This window comes from Pempheris klunzingeri, chromosome 3, assembly GCF_042242105.1.
Source record: "Pempheris klunzingeri isolate RE-2024b chromosome 3, fPemKlu1.hap1, whole genome shotgun sequence".
Taxonomy (NCBI): domain Eukaryota; kingdom Metazoa; phylum Chordata; class Actinopteri; order Acropomatiformes; family Pempheridae; genus Pempheris; species Pempheris klunzingeri.
In genome coordinates, this window is record NC_092014.1 from 10,024,334 (window position 1) to 10,038,647 (window position 14,314).

A 14,314-nucleotide genomic window follows, 5' to 3' on the forward strand; every position below is an offset into this window, starting at 1 on the left:
GGCTGTTTGTCTTTTTGTCAATGTACAGCACAGATATGCAGTATGTCCAAATTTGCACTGAGCTCAAAGCAGCGCACTGGTTCCACTGCGTCTGTACCCACTGTGCTGAATTGGGCTCTGTGTTAGGGATGTTAGTGAACACAAACCACAAAGCTTCATGGCTGGGCGGCAAAATGGCACCAGGCATCAAGACTGGTATTACCACATCTAGAGAGACTGAAACAAGAAGCGATAGACTTGTTTTATTTCCCCTCCGTCAGCGCATGGAAGATTTCTGAAGGATCAGTGGGGTTAGTGGTGCGGTGAGGAGGTGGGTCTGTGTGTTCCCTCTATGTATGTGCGTGTGTGTGTGTGTGCGTGCACTTGAATACAGAATTCTGTCTTTGTGTGTGTATTCTAAGTACACTGCTGTTTTTAAGGCGCTTCATGCCACTGGCTCCCAATCCTCAGACACCACTTACTGCAGTCAGGGACTCGAGGCTTGTTGGTGTGTCAGTCTTACCTGAGCTGCAGTTTTGCTGATTTACCATTCATTTAGCATTAGTTTTGTCTCTGAGTAACAAACTAACACAATCTTTTTGAGGCAGTTCTCAGCCATTTTGCAGGCATGTTACAATATGTATTGCATCTGTGATGGATAAAAAGACCAAAGTTACGACTAGAGTCGAAACATTACATATTTAAATAAATGTATGGTTTTGAGTCAGTGTGCAGGTGTTACTCTTTTCATCAATGTTGAATTCATCAAGGCAAGGCAAGGAAAACTTATTTATATGGACATTTCAAACACAGAGGTAATTCGAAGTGCTTCACAAAAGACATTAGAATGACTTTAAAATAATAAGCAATACAAGGCAATAAAAATCTAACTAATTGACACAATCTAATCGTTTGACCTGAATCAGTATTCAGACAAATACCATTAAGCACCTTCATCAGTGCAGCCTTAGTGCTGTGATATTGACTTAAGCCAAACTGAAATCTATCCAAAAGGCCATTTACATTTAAAACTTTAGAGAGTAGAATCAAAGCAGCTTACTTAATAATCTTTCCAATAAATGGAAGATTTGAGATGGATCTGTAATTCAGTATGAAAGGGTCCAGGTTGCTTTTCTTTAGTTTCATTGTTTGATTTTTCACCACTCTGTTTATGTTCACAACAAATTATATAAAATCAGGGGTAAATGTGTTGAGGGATTAGTTAGCTTCTCAATAGTGATGAACATGGAGTGAGAATTGTTGATACTGCTGTTGATGATATTAGAGAAAAAGGCTTGTCTAGCCTTATATATTTAAGAATCATAGACATGAAGCCTGTCTTAAGATGTTACTTTTTTCTCCATTTGCACTCAGCTTTTTTATATTGTCTTGTCTGGCTTGTGACAGTGGGGTGTTTTTCCACATTGCTTTCAGTTTATCAAAGATGGTTTTTACCTTTTCAGGTGCAATTATCATCGTTAACTTTGAGAGTTTTACAGTCAAAACGATCATCAAGCAAAGCAACAAAGTCCAACATTGAAGTTATTATCATGGACACAACTTCCATCAAAAGACAACCAGTATGCTTGTTTATATACCCTTTTTTGTCAGAGCCCTTTCTGGTTTGTGTATCAGAAAAAAACTTATCAAAGAAAACAGAATTTTTTAGAAAGCCCTACATCCTGAGAACAGTGGTAGAATATCAATACTTTTAGTTGCTAATGACCAAATCCTCTGTGTGTCCTTGACTGTGTGTGGGCCCTTTCACATGCTGCAACAGAACAAAAGTTTCAAATAGATCACAGAATTCCTTGGTATTTTTGTCTTTTGGATAATGAGTGTGAATGCAGCCTCACACCTACATTTGATGTGAGTGTAGCTACTCCCCCTCTAATGTTCAAGTTTTGTACAGTAACTAAAAACAAAAAGCAGTGAAACACAGTATATTACTCTGCGCTCAGTTTGGAATCTTTCACTTGCAATTTTGCGAAATCGATATTGGGAAAACATTTACCATCACATTTATCATCGATCTCAGCCTCGGTTTCTTTGCTGATGTTTTCTTACCATACATTCATACATGTTTGCCACTCTGGCTGTGTCACTCTCATCACCACTCCCAGTTTGTCCCCACACGGTCCCAAAGGGTTGCATTCTAAAGACGCCCATTAGTGTGGAGCAGAGGAAGAGGAAGTCTCCAGTGTAAACACAAAGTGCTTTGAATTAGTTAAAGTAGACAACACCAAATGGCTGTTTTTCCAGAAAAGTCCCTTGGTTTCTGGTGAACTAAAACTAATTTAAAAAAATCCATTTATCCTTAGATTTTGTTTTGGGGGGCATTTAGGCCAAGTGTCACATTCAATTTAAAGGAAAGAATGATTGTGAGAGAGATGAGCTGAAAAGACACCTGCATCTATCTACACTTAAAAACATATTAAATCTCAAATCTAAAGTTGGTGCAGTTCCACTTGGCTGTTTTGCAAATCAGATTGTTTTTTGAATTTGCTTAAAACAATTTTCTCACAAGAATTCCCTGTGTCTTAAGGACATTGTTAGAACAAGGTACATTGTTATCTAAATTATGTGTATTACCTTGACACTATCAAAAAAATGTAAATTTTTTAAAGATTCGTCTTGAAACTACAGACATTCTTTAGATTCTGGCAAAGAAATCTGCCTTATTTCATGATGCTCTCTGTTGTTTAAAGACAATTTCTACCAACAGTTGAAACGGTGCAGGTGAATCACTGAGGTAGTTTTAGAGAGGGTTTTAAATCTTAAGTAAATACCAGTAACACTCGTCAAGGTGGGCATTTTTACTGTGTCATAAAAGCAAGGTCTCTGCAGACCATGGCAAAACAAGCCCTGCAGTTCGAAAGTCATGGAAATTAACGGTGATGACTGGGTATTGTGACTTCAGGAAAGTTGTGAGTGAATATTTGCTAACGCCATACAGCCCTCTGTTAAGTTTGAAGACCCAACACTGGCTGCTGTGAGCATTGGTTTAATCCCATTGCTACCCTGCCCCTGTGCCAACTTACCTGTCAACATGTGTTGCTCCTGGCCTGCGGTCTCAGTTAGGATACTGTAGTTATGCCAGAGCTCCTGGTAGACCCACCAGGAGAGCTCTATCTACTCTTTTTTTGTGTGCCCAGGAGAGGCAGCGGGGACTGCTAGAGGAATGGAGAGAAATGCCAGCGGGAGGAGAACGACAGACTGGGCCCAGCTGTTGGTTCATTTACCCACCCAAGTCTCCCTCCCTTCTTTTCTCCCTGTGGCTTCCTGCTTTTTTTTGAACATGTGTGTTGCAGTAGAAATGTGCATGATGGGACACACTACCACACATGCACACACAAACACACATCCAGAATCTCACCCTGTTTCTGTGTTGTCCCTCTCTCTGACAGGCGAACAAAGACCCGCTGTTTCTGACGGGGGTGACCTTCCCTTCAGAGTATCCTGCTAGCCCGGAGACACTAGTCAAGCTGACTGTGTATGATGCAAAGGACAAGAGCCAGGAATCAGTGAGTAAACAGTTGTTGTGGTTTTTTAATATATGTGTGTGTGTGTGTGTGTGTGTGTGTGTTGTATGTTTGCATATTGAAAAAATCAATGTGTGAAAGAGAGAGATAATGATGAAAAACAGTTCAAAGCCAGTCGTGAAGCAGTCATCTTTCAAATGTTGGTTGTGCAGCACTGAGCTTTAAACTGTACAGGGGATGAACATGAAAAGCTGTGTGAAATCTGCAGCAGAATCTCATTATGTTTAAATTTATCCTACAGATTCTGAGGTGCAAGGAGTTGTGTGCTCATTCATAGCAGGCAAAGACTTTTGGCGCTATCTTAGTAATCATTGTTTTGACTCAGTCTCAGACTAAGACCTTTGCCTTGAGTGTTGAAGGAAAAGGGTGTGCGCTTCCGATGAGCATCTGAGCATGGCAGCCCGTCCTTTGGCGTTGATCCCGTGGGAAAACCAGCCGGCACATCAGTGGGAATGGGAAAGAGAGATAGACATGGAATCCTGAATGGGCTGGGCCCTCTGATAGAGACATTTTAAACAGACTTTATAACAGCCTCTTCAGCGTGGATGTATGCATGATCTTAATCAAGCACCCAACCCTGGGTGCCAAAATCTCAGTTTGGCATAATTTACTATGAAACATTCATGAGCTATATGATTGAGTAAAGACTCAATTATTGCAGTTGTTAGTATTTGCAAATGTATTGTATTAATGCCGTTATTTGAGTGGTGGTTGTAGTAGTGCAAAGGCCAAAACATTGTGGCTATTGTAACTGATTGCTTTAATCTTTAGCTACCACACAAGCTTTACTGAAATAGGTTGACAGGCTTCTGTGTTTTTCTAAACACCAGACTGGTATACCACTCTGTACATATTTCTTGTTTATACAGTTGAATCCTCCTCAGGATGCATCTTGAGCTCCATCAAGCATTTCAGGACATTTTTTTTCTTGAAGCAACTCCAAACACCATTTCCTCTGGATAATTCATATAATGTTTTCATTCGTGTCAGTGGGATTATTATGGGGAGCTGTCAGTTCATGCATTGAAGTAAACAGCGAGACTACTAGGTTTTTCGTACAGAATATACAGTAAACATGCCCATCTGACTTCCCCAAAATAAGCTTTTAATTAAGTTTAAAAAGCATATAAGCAACAGACCATAATAACTGTAAACACATTTCAGGTTCAATGATTTATGTAGTCTAACCTACCTGCACAGGTTCTGCCTCTTACAATAATTTTGCATGCATTGTTTTGTGTGTACTGAATTTCTGTCCCCGGAGACATAAATTCAGCTGAAGCAGGGACATCATCTGGTCTTCATGCATATTTGGAGTGCCGTATCTTAGAATTTGGGACAATGTATATCTGTGCCATGCAACTCTGCACTTCCTGGAGACAATACTCTCCCTAGAAAGGTTGGCCTGCAATCCTGTCTCGCGGTAATAAAGGGAAAGAGGGCAGCTTTGAGGCAAATACAAACCCCCCCTGCTGATAATATATTAATCCAAATAGTAATGTATTCATCCTGCTCCAGCTTCTTTTCCAGATTGTGCCGTGCTGTGCCAGGATAACTTTGCCAAATCTGCAAAACTTGGTTCTGAGCATCTTCTCCGAGTTTTCTGCTGTCCTTGCACCCAGTTTCAACAAATGAACATACAAAGTGTTTAGAGCAGTGTTTCCCAAGCCTGCTCCCAGAGGCCCACCGCCCTGCGTGTTTTAGATGTTCCCTTGCACCATCACACCTGATTCAAGTGAATGGATCATTATCAGGCTTCTGCAGAGCTTGATAACAACCCATTTATTTGGATCAGGTTGGAGCAAGGAAACTCCTAAAACATACAGGGCGATGGGCCTCCAACACCAGGTTTAGAAAACACTGGTTTAGATCATTCACAAAATCTTTGAGAGATTAAATCCATAGATCAATTTACTTTATAATTTTTTTTTACCATGTAGCACATCATTGACTTGCACTTTTGTGGAATGCCATTAACTAAAGTATTCTACCTTTTGGAGTTAAGCCTTGACACATAATCGTGGATGAAATACACTTGAAATGGGAACACAATGGTGTATTCTAAGGTGTGTATTGAATATTCATATTGAACAGAACCCATGTGAGCTCAACATTACACAAACTCTCCGTTCATTAGCCGCCTCCTTACTAGGAGTAGCTCTTTTGTTGTGCAGCCTGCCGTCACCAGAGGTTTTACTAAACTGAACATGTGGCCTGGCAAGTTAATGCCTTGATACAAAGATATTTTGCTGGTACCCAAGTTCTTAAGAAAGGCTATATTAGAAAACTCTCTAAAACATTCTTCTAATGTAGAAGGGTCGGATAAATATTTTATGTCTGCTTTAGAATTTGGGGGTTTGAATGTCTCATGTTGTCCTTCACTGTCTCTCTGTTAGTGATTTTTCTCAGTAGCTCCTGTCAGTCTGTCAAGAACATCACTGCTGCACAACAGAGCACTTCATTCAAGCTTGGCTTTTACAGCTTAAGGTTGAACCAACAGCCTTACAGAACAGGTCCTGTTGAGCCTTTTTCACTCATCTTCAACCCCCTCCCTCCCACCGCTATCAAAGGAAAAAGTTTGGAATGATGAACTGCATCCAAACTTTCTGTGAACATTTTCAAAAAACTGAATTGAATCAGGACAGTTTGTCCCTTTTTCCTCGTAAACTTCATGTGGTGACCTTCCAATACTCGAAGATCTTCATTTCCTCTTTCTGGCACGAATGCTCTCATGCTGTGGTTGGCTTTTAGATTTTCGGCCCCGCTTAACTGGGCACAGCGTGCTTGTCTGGGTCTCATTAGAGAGTCTTTAAGTGACACAAGCATGACCCTGAACATGAGCTGGCACAATGCGTCAGCCCCCAGCCGCTTAAGTGGCAGATCGGGAATCACTCAGCCAAGGCTCAGTCATTTAATGTTGCTTTTTTTTTGAGAGAGCGCAAGCATGGGGGCAATTTGTTGTGTTTGCGTGTGTGTGTTTAACAAATCAGCTGTCAAAAGTTTTACATATCACTTTCAGCTCCGCTAGCAGATGTTGTGCCACGAGCTGATTCACTGCAAAGAAAAGCACACACATGGTAACCACTGAATATACATATATATAGATAGATATATATATATTTAAAAAAACACTGTACATTTGCTATTGTGTCTGATATACCACAGTGTCTATTCAGCGTAAGAGCTTTGGGTGGGAATAAGAAGGGAAGAAATTGTAACATTGAAGGGGAGGGAACTGATGGAGCGAAGTTTATAGATGACTGCTTTAACATTCGTAGAGGACCGGGGAATTTCATAGTAGGATGATTTCTCTCTGCCTTGGGCTTCCCATTTAGATATTCTAAGATGACACTGGCTGCATGGTCATGAATATTTGAGAACACGCACAGGGCTGCGAGAACGATAAGTGAGGGAGTGGAGGTGTGAGAAGGAGTACGACAGGGTTAGATATCTCTCAGGTGTAAGTGATCCCCCCCTCAAGCCCTAGTTGTCAAAGGATGACAGGCTAGCCTTACTTTGTCACTGATGTCTTACCTGCAACTGCACTTTGAATGGCTCCCAGGGGTAAAAAAAAAAAAAAATCCCTTTCAGCTTGCATTCTGATCACTGAATCAAGAAATATTCACTGTGGCTGAAAAGAGATATACTTCAGAGAGATGACTTCATTTATAGTGATTTTGTCAGGCTCGGGCAATTCTTTGAGCATAATAACTTTAACAAAGATGATTCAAAGTATAACTCATTTGCTGCATGTTGTCTCGAACATTGTTTAAATAAGGAATAAGAAAAAAACATGGTAGATGGTCATGGTAGAAAGCACAAGATGAGTACGGGCTAGAGATTCAAGTATAAATAGTAAATAGATTTTATCTGCATTGGAGGTTGTTGTGGAAGATGTGGTTAGAGAGCCATTTAGGGCTGTTGGAATAATTCTCAATAGTTGGTCATTAGAAATTAGAGCAAGGCTCATCTGAGAGGGGTAAGGTAAATACAAAGGATATGAAAGAGGAAAATAAGATTATTTGTGGATGTTGGGTGCATCACATTTGTGCTTCACTTACCTCTGTGAAGAAGCTTGAAGACACCCTGCTAATGACAGACCTGTGGTTTGTTGTCAGAGCAAACCTATTACTGAGCGTTCTCATGGTATAAAGAGATGGGACAGCTGCCTCTGGAAGAGCTCTTCTCTCTAATCACAGCCTCATTTATCCTGCCTTTGCTCTCCACAATCTGGAATGGAAGTGTAATGCAGTTTTCAGTTTGCATTCCTATTACCGGCGATGGTGAGGAATTTTGATTGGTTTCTGTGATGTGCACCGCAGTGTGACAAACAAAAGACCTCATTTGAGTAAAACAGGAAAATGGCACATGTCCGGTCACTTCCATAAAGCCGCCATAAAATGTATTCAATCAAATAAAACACAAGCAGAGGGGTTTTTACTGTGTTACTATAATGGCCATTTCTTCCTCTAGCTGCCACACACAGCCTGATGCACACACACACACATAATCTGCAGTAAAGGGATAGAGCAAGATATCTTTGATTCAGAGGGCATTGGAGAAAGAGATGATCAAAGTTCCATCTCAAACTGTTGGCACGTTTGCCACACACACACACACGCACACACACATACGGTGAGGAAATTGGATAGAGGCTGTATTAGAGGAGTCCTAAAGCATTAGTGGGATTTCAGTGGGTCCCTTGCTTGAACTTTCTGTACTAGTTCAAATAGGATTCTGAAGCAGGGAAATACTTAATGTGGTATGTATGTTGCTTACAGTGCATTTGCTCTGTCACCCTGTGTAGTTAAAGCAGTTTTCTTTGGGTCAGAAATCAAGAAAAGGATGGCGTGATACTGAAGGGGAAGTTACTACCGCCCTTTACTTTTCTGAATGCATTCCCCCAATGTGTTGTATGGGAAAATATGTCTCCTATAGAGCACCCACTAGCAAAGTTAGCCTGCTTATTTTATAATAATGATAATATTATCATATTATTTTAGCTTAAATGTTTGGTTGGCTGCCATTGTACCAAATATGTAAGCACCACTTGCTTTGCTGGCACAGCGAACTGAAATGTCGATCAGTAACACTAAAATGTCCTTTTACTCAGAGATGAGCAACACAATTATAAAGCCTATAAAATCGTAACATAAGGGTATTAGAGTATTTGTATTGTATGCCACTTGTTGGCACTGGAAAAACTTGGAAAATCTGAAACCTGATGGCTTCAAAAGCAAAAATTCCCTTTCTCACTTGTGCTGGAGAATCTGACGTACAAAATTTGATACTGGAAGTGAGTGCTTTGTAACAAACAACTAGTTAGTTAGCTCAGTCTATATCTATACCTGGAAAAAGCCAATCCACAATCTTTGCTTCACCATTTGTAGTCCTGTAAGTTTATGTAAGTTTATTTATGAATTTCCTTGAGAAAGATGCCTTTCGAGTAGACTGTACAAATAGGTGATTTACTATTGTCTCCTTCAGTTAGATATCTGTTACCTTTGAACTGAGCTGTGTTCACAAGTCTATTTGAAGAACTCAGTTTCTTTGTGGCTTTGTGAGAGTACATTTTCTGATAGCTTCAAGTTCAGGAGTTGTGTTTGTACTAAGAATACATATTTTCCGTCGTCTGTTTTGAATTGTCAAACTATTTGCTAGATGTTTCAGGGACATAAGGCCTTTGGGGAAACACATTTTTCAAATTCCACATAAATTTTAATGCTAAAATAAAAAATAGCTCTTGTCTAACATTACCTGCTTCACAGTTATGTTAGCTTTCAGTCAATCCATACCATATACAATGGTGCATTGCTGTGACTGTTGCAGGTTCTCTGCTGTGTACCTGATTTGAGAACTGTTTGACTGGCAGATATTAGCCACATCTCAGGAGGCAGTTTGAGCAGCCACTGTTCCATCATGAATTGTCGCTCCAATTATGAACTGCTGAAGTATGGAGAATCCCAGCCTCAGTTAATCCTGCCCTGTCAATAATCATGATGTGTAAAAAGCGGTGACTTGACATATTTTTGGCATAGCCACTTGCTTTTAGCTGGATGAGTGTCAATGTGGTGGGAATTTTCTGTGAGTGCACGGGTTTACTGCCAGAAAAGAGAGTGAGGGAGAGGGGGGGAATTGAAGCAGACAGGGAAACAGAGCAGACAGTCAGAGAAGGCTGGAGGACACACAGACGCACGCGCGCACACACACACACACACACACACACACACACACACACACACGCGCGCGCGCGCACACACATGCACACAGAAAAACATAAACACACTTTTACAAGAACCAATCTTAGAGATATCCAAGAAAGGTCTTGGTAGTGATTGGGTGGACAGCTGAGCAGTGATAACCTATGAGAGTAACAGTCCTCAGATAAGGACTGTCTTGTCTGATGGCCACTTTGCTTCCCTCACCATCATTGAAGCAATGTCAGCCAATGTCACAAGTGCTGAAAAGTACTGCTGTTCAAGTCGGCAATACTAAAATTAGTCAAACTGTTGACCCCTCTTCTTCTGCACTGGCAGCTTACTGACACTGTTACTATGGCTATGAGTATTGCCAATTATAGCAATAGTCCAATTAGTGTTATTTGAACACAGTATATTAAAAATGAGAATCAATACATAATAGTGTGTCCTGCCTTATGAAAATAGGATAGTTTTTTTCTGCAAAGTACAGATATATTCAAAGTAGCCTTACGAGAATGTCAGAGTAATGCTGTTTCTATTATGTTTGACACCAATATATTGCCCTTAAAGGTATTATTGAACTTGCGCAGTATTTTTTAGCCATTATTTATCATGAGTGGTCACTGAAAGTCGTGCTGTCATACTGTCACACAGGAACACACTTTCACACTACAACCGTAATAATTGCCGAATGGACTGCACTTAAATAGCGCTTTACTACCTTAATGGACAAAGTGCTATTCAATTTGCCTTTCATTCACTCATTCACATAGTATCATCAGGGGCGAGTCTGGGTTCGCTGTCTTGCTGAAGGGGATCGAATCACCAACCTTGCAATTAATGGCTGACTCGCTCTACCTCCTTAGCCACACTCTGACAGTCTGATAGTTTGAACTGTTCACCACGGAGAAGCTCCACTGGTGCAGTTAGGGTTAAGGGGCTTGCCCAAGAGCACCACAGTGGTAAGAATGAGGGAGGGGAGAACACTGTTCTTACATTTTTTCCACAGATTTAGTTTGCTGGGTTCACGGATTAAACCAATGGTCTTGGTTAGACTACATGATATAGAGGAATTGTTAGGCTGAGACAAAGGGGCTCTGCCACAATCCTAGAAATTAGTGAGTCAAAGATAGCTTCAGGCTAAAGATGTTAGTGTGTGTATGACAACCAGTTCTACCTAAGCTTTCAGTAGCAAGTTGTTTTTTTTTCTGACCTTTGAGTCAATCAAACACTTGAAAATGTGTGAAATAATTTGCAAAAAGTTAGCCGAGGTGTGACTTGTGCCAATCACAACAGAGAAGAGTGAGCTCCATGGATGGTGACAGGTTTGACATTCGTCAATCATGACAATGTCAAGTGAGCCACACGGATGGGGACAAATCATAACTATGGGAACTTGAGGGGAGGTTAAGGATATCACTTGTGGATATGTGTGAGAAACTCTTGGCATTCAGCATACAGCTCCAGTATGATGTGTAGCAACAACCTCACTTTCACCAGGGAAAAGTGCTGCAGTCTCAGTGATTATGATATGATATAGTGTACACAGAAGTCCCACTTTTGCCACTCTCACATCCTATCCAGTCCAACTGGCCATAAATTATCCTCATTTATGTGCATTTAATTTCACATTCCAGCCACGCAGGCAACAAAGAGTGCATTTGATGGATTGCACAATTACACGTCTGTGAACCTCCAGTTGCCTCTCCAAATCCGGGAAGCGCCTCTCTTTTATCTGCCCTATACCCATCAGGCATCACAGACTGTCTTCAGAAATCCTCTTTCATAAATTCTCCTTGATTTCAACTTGTTTTTCTAAGTTGAAATTTCTGTGCTTTGACACCCTCGCTAATTATTCACTTGATTACTGAGCTGATTTTGTTTATAACACTGCTTCCATTACTGTTGCCAATGGCCTAAGCGTTTCATACCTCATTAAAAGCAATAGTTAGAGGATAAAACATCATGCAGGAAAGGAGGGAGAAACCTGTTTTGCCTTGTATGATAATTGATGAGGTTTTCATTTAAGCACCCTCGAATGAGAATTCTGCATTAAGTACCTGAGCTGCATGAAAGCAACAGAAAAGTGCTGTTCACGCATTATTAAAGACCAATGTATGGATAATATTCAGATATTAGAGGGATTAAGTCTTTCCTGTTTGTGATCACTGACTGCAAATCAAGCCCATCTTTAAAGAAACCGTGGCAGCTTTTAATATTATGGATTCAGAATATATACTCTATGGCAATCCTCCAAATCCTGAATGGGATTTGCCTTTCATAAGACCGATACATTTGACATAGTAATGAATTAAAGTGCTTCTTCAACATGAAGTACTGTACAGATGGGGCGAGATTGGCCTCAAAGCTTTGAAAGAACTGCTCTGTCTGCCTTTTCTTATTAAAAAGAAAATCCTGTTAACTTTAGCACACTTGTAAAAGTGTTGGAGCCAGACAGATGACAATTGAAGGGGAATAAATGGTCCCTCACCCTAGAGAATAGAACGTTTAAACACTCTAAAGCATTTTTATTGACAACTGAGCACTCACTCTGCCATGTCAGGTTAATACTACATATGTCTCACATGGCATCTGAAAAGCCTCATGGACAGGCAGTTAGCAGTATAACATATCACGCTGGAGCACGAGCCTCTGAAGCGCTTTCTCACAGTAATGATATCATTTCCATTGGCTGACAATACTTCCAACTCCTGTTTACTGTATTTAGGAAGGCACCAGATAATTACTTTGCTTTTCCACATTGTTCCCCCCACTGTGTTGACATGCACTTCAATAAAGTGACTCATTGTGCCGATGAATATTTACAATTGTTTGAAATTAAGTGCTCTCTGGGATCTCTCTTGTTGTGAGGGTATATGCAGTCATTCGTGAAAATAGTTGTTGGAATAGTCCATGCTCATTAAAAGCAACGAACTAAATCTAAGCAGAGAAGTTAATTACTTATAAAAACTGCTGCGCAGATGTCTGGTACTGTTGCCATGAGGAGACGCCCTTTCTTTCCAGGGAAAAGCCACAAGTTAACACAAGTGAATTAAATAGTCTATTAATACAAGTGTTACAATGTGGAGACAGTGGGTTCACGTCCAATAAATTAAGTATATTTTCATTAGTATTTACCTTGGCGCATGTGTAACATCAGGGAAAATACACTAAAAAGACACTAAATCACATTCACAGGCGATTTAGAAATATTTAAAGAGCATGGGTGCCAAGCATGCATGTGCAATCAATGACAAAAGAGCAATACCACTCTTATATTTGTCTGTTCAGAATGAAGCTGGAACCTACATTCCCTTAGCTTAGCTTAGCACAAAGACTGGAAACCATCGACATGAAACGATGAGTCTGTCCTCGTTCATAGGCAGCAAAATCCACCTGAAGCTCACAAATGAACATTTTATATATTGTAAGTTTAACCAACACAGAAAAGCGTACAAACAACATATTGCACTTTTCTTTATGCTAAGCTAAGCTAACCGTAGAGACATGAGAGTGGTATCAATCTTCGCAACTCTCATTAAGAAACTGAGTACATGCATCTCCCCAAATGGCAAACTATTCCTGTAAATTTAATTCTAATCGTAAATAATTAAAATTAAATGTATATAGATGACGTTTGTATAATAGTCATAACTTTTCATAGAACTTTCATATAACATTCCTTTAAAGCCAACAATACACCAAAACGCAATTAAATGTAAAAAGCATTCTGAGAAACAATAAATGAGCAGGGAGCGGAAACTGCTTACGCTTGGTTTCTTCTCAAGGCCATCTGATAGAAAAGGTTACGGTCGTGTGCAATATACTGTACTAAATCCCACATAATCTATTACTCTGCATGTAACTCACAGTATATTCTATCAGCATGCAGCTGATGTGCATATAAATGGAGCATGGCAAATTGCCTTATCAAGCACCAGGTAACCACTTGATGCTGAAGTGCACCTTTCCAAGAAACCTCCTCTTTGTCATAACCTCTCCCAAACCCTTCCCTGTATAATCCTACTCCAATCTCCTCAAGGTGGGATTTGTCTGGATCAATTTCATAATGCATTATTCATTTGAGAATTTAATCAAATATCTCCTCCACCAATCAGCCCAACCCATACTTCTCCTAACCCTCACTCGCCTCTCTACCCATCATATCGGTGATTGTTAGTGTCACCTGCAATAGCAGATTATCAGCCAAATGAATTACTGGGTCACAGGTGAATTAGACGCTTGGCTGGCTGTAATCTATTTTTCTCTGGCAAAAGTAGCTTAGTGTAAGTTAGTTTTTTTTTTTCTTTTTTGGGAGAGGAGAGGGGAGAGAGGAAGAGAGAAAAAGTGCTTGAGAAAATCCCCTTTCTGCCTGGCTTCCCGCGGGTTTCTGCAGTGTAATGGTTTCCTTTGAGAGCCGCTGGTGGAAAGTGCTGATGCTTGTTGGCTGTGTGTGTGTGTGTGTGTAAAGGCAGCTATTTTCCATGGCTAACTGAGCCACTGATGAGCTTGCCAGCCAGGCCAGGGTCTTGTACTGTGTGTAAGTTTTCGTGTGTCTGCACATGTGTAAGCCTGTGGGCAAGCAGCCCTCGT

General features: G+C 40.4%; 1 protein-coding gene across 1 annotated transcript in view; it reads left to right on the top strand.

Annotated features, from left to right (window-relative positions):
• Positions 1–3,443: 3,443 nt before the first annotated feature.
• The window catches only part of inpp4b (inositol polyphosphate-4-phosphatase type II B), a 97,564-nt gene continuing 86,693 nt past the window's right edge, over positions 3,444–14,314 (top strand). The window contains exon 1 of the mRNA XM_070855907.1: positions 3,444–3,503. The gene's annotated coding sequence lies outside the window, so the exon portion shown is untranslated. The remainder of the gene's footprint in view (positions 3,504–14,314) is intronic.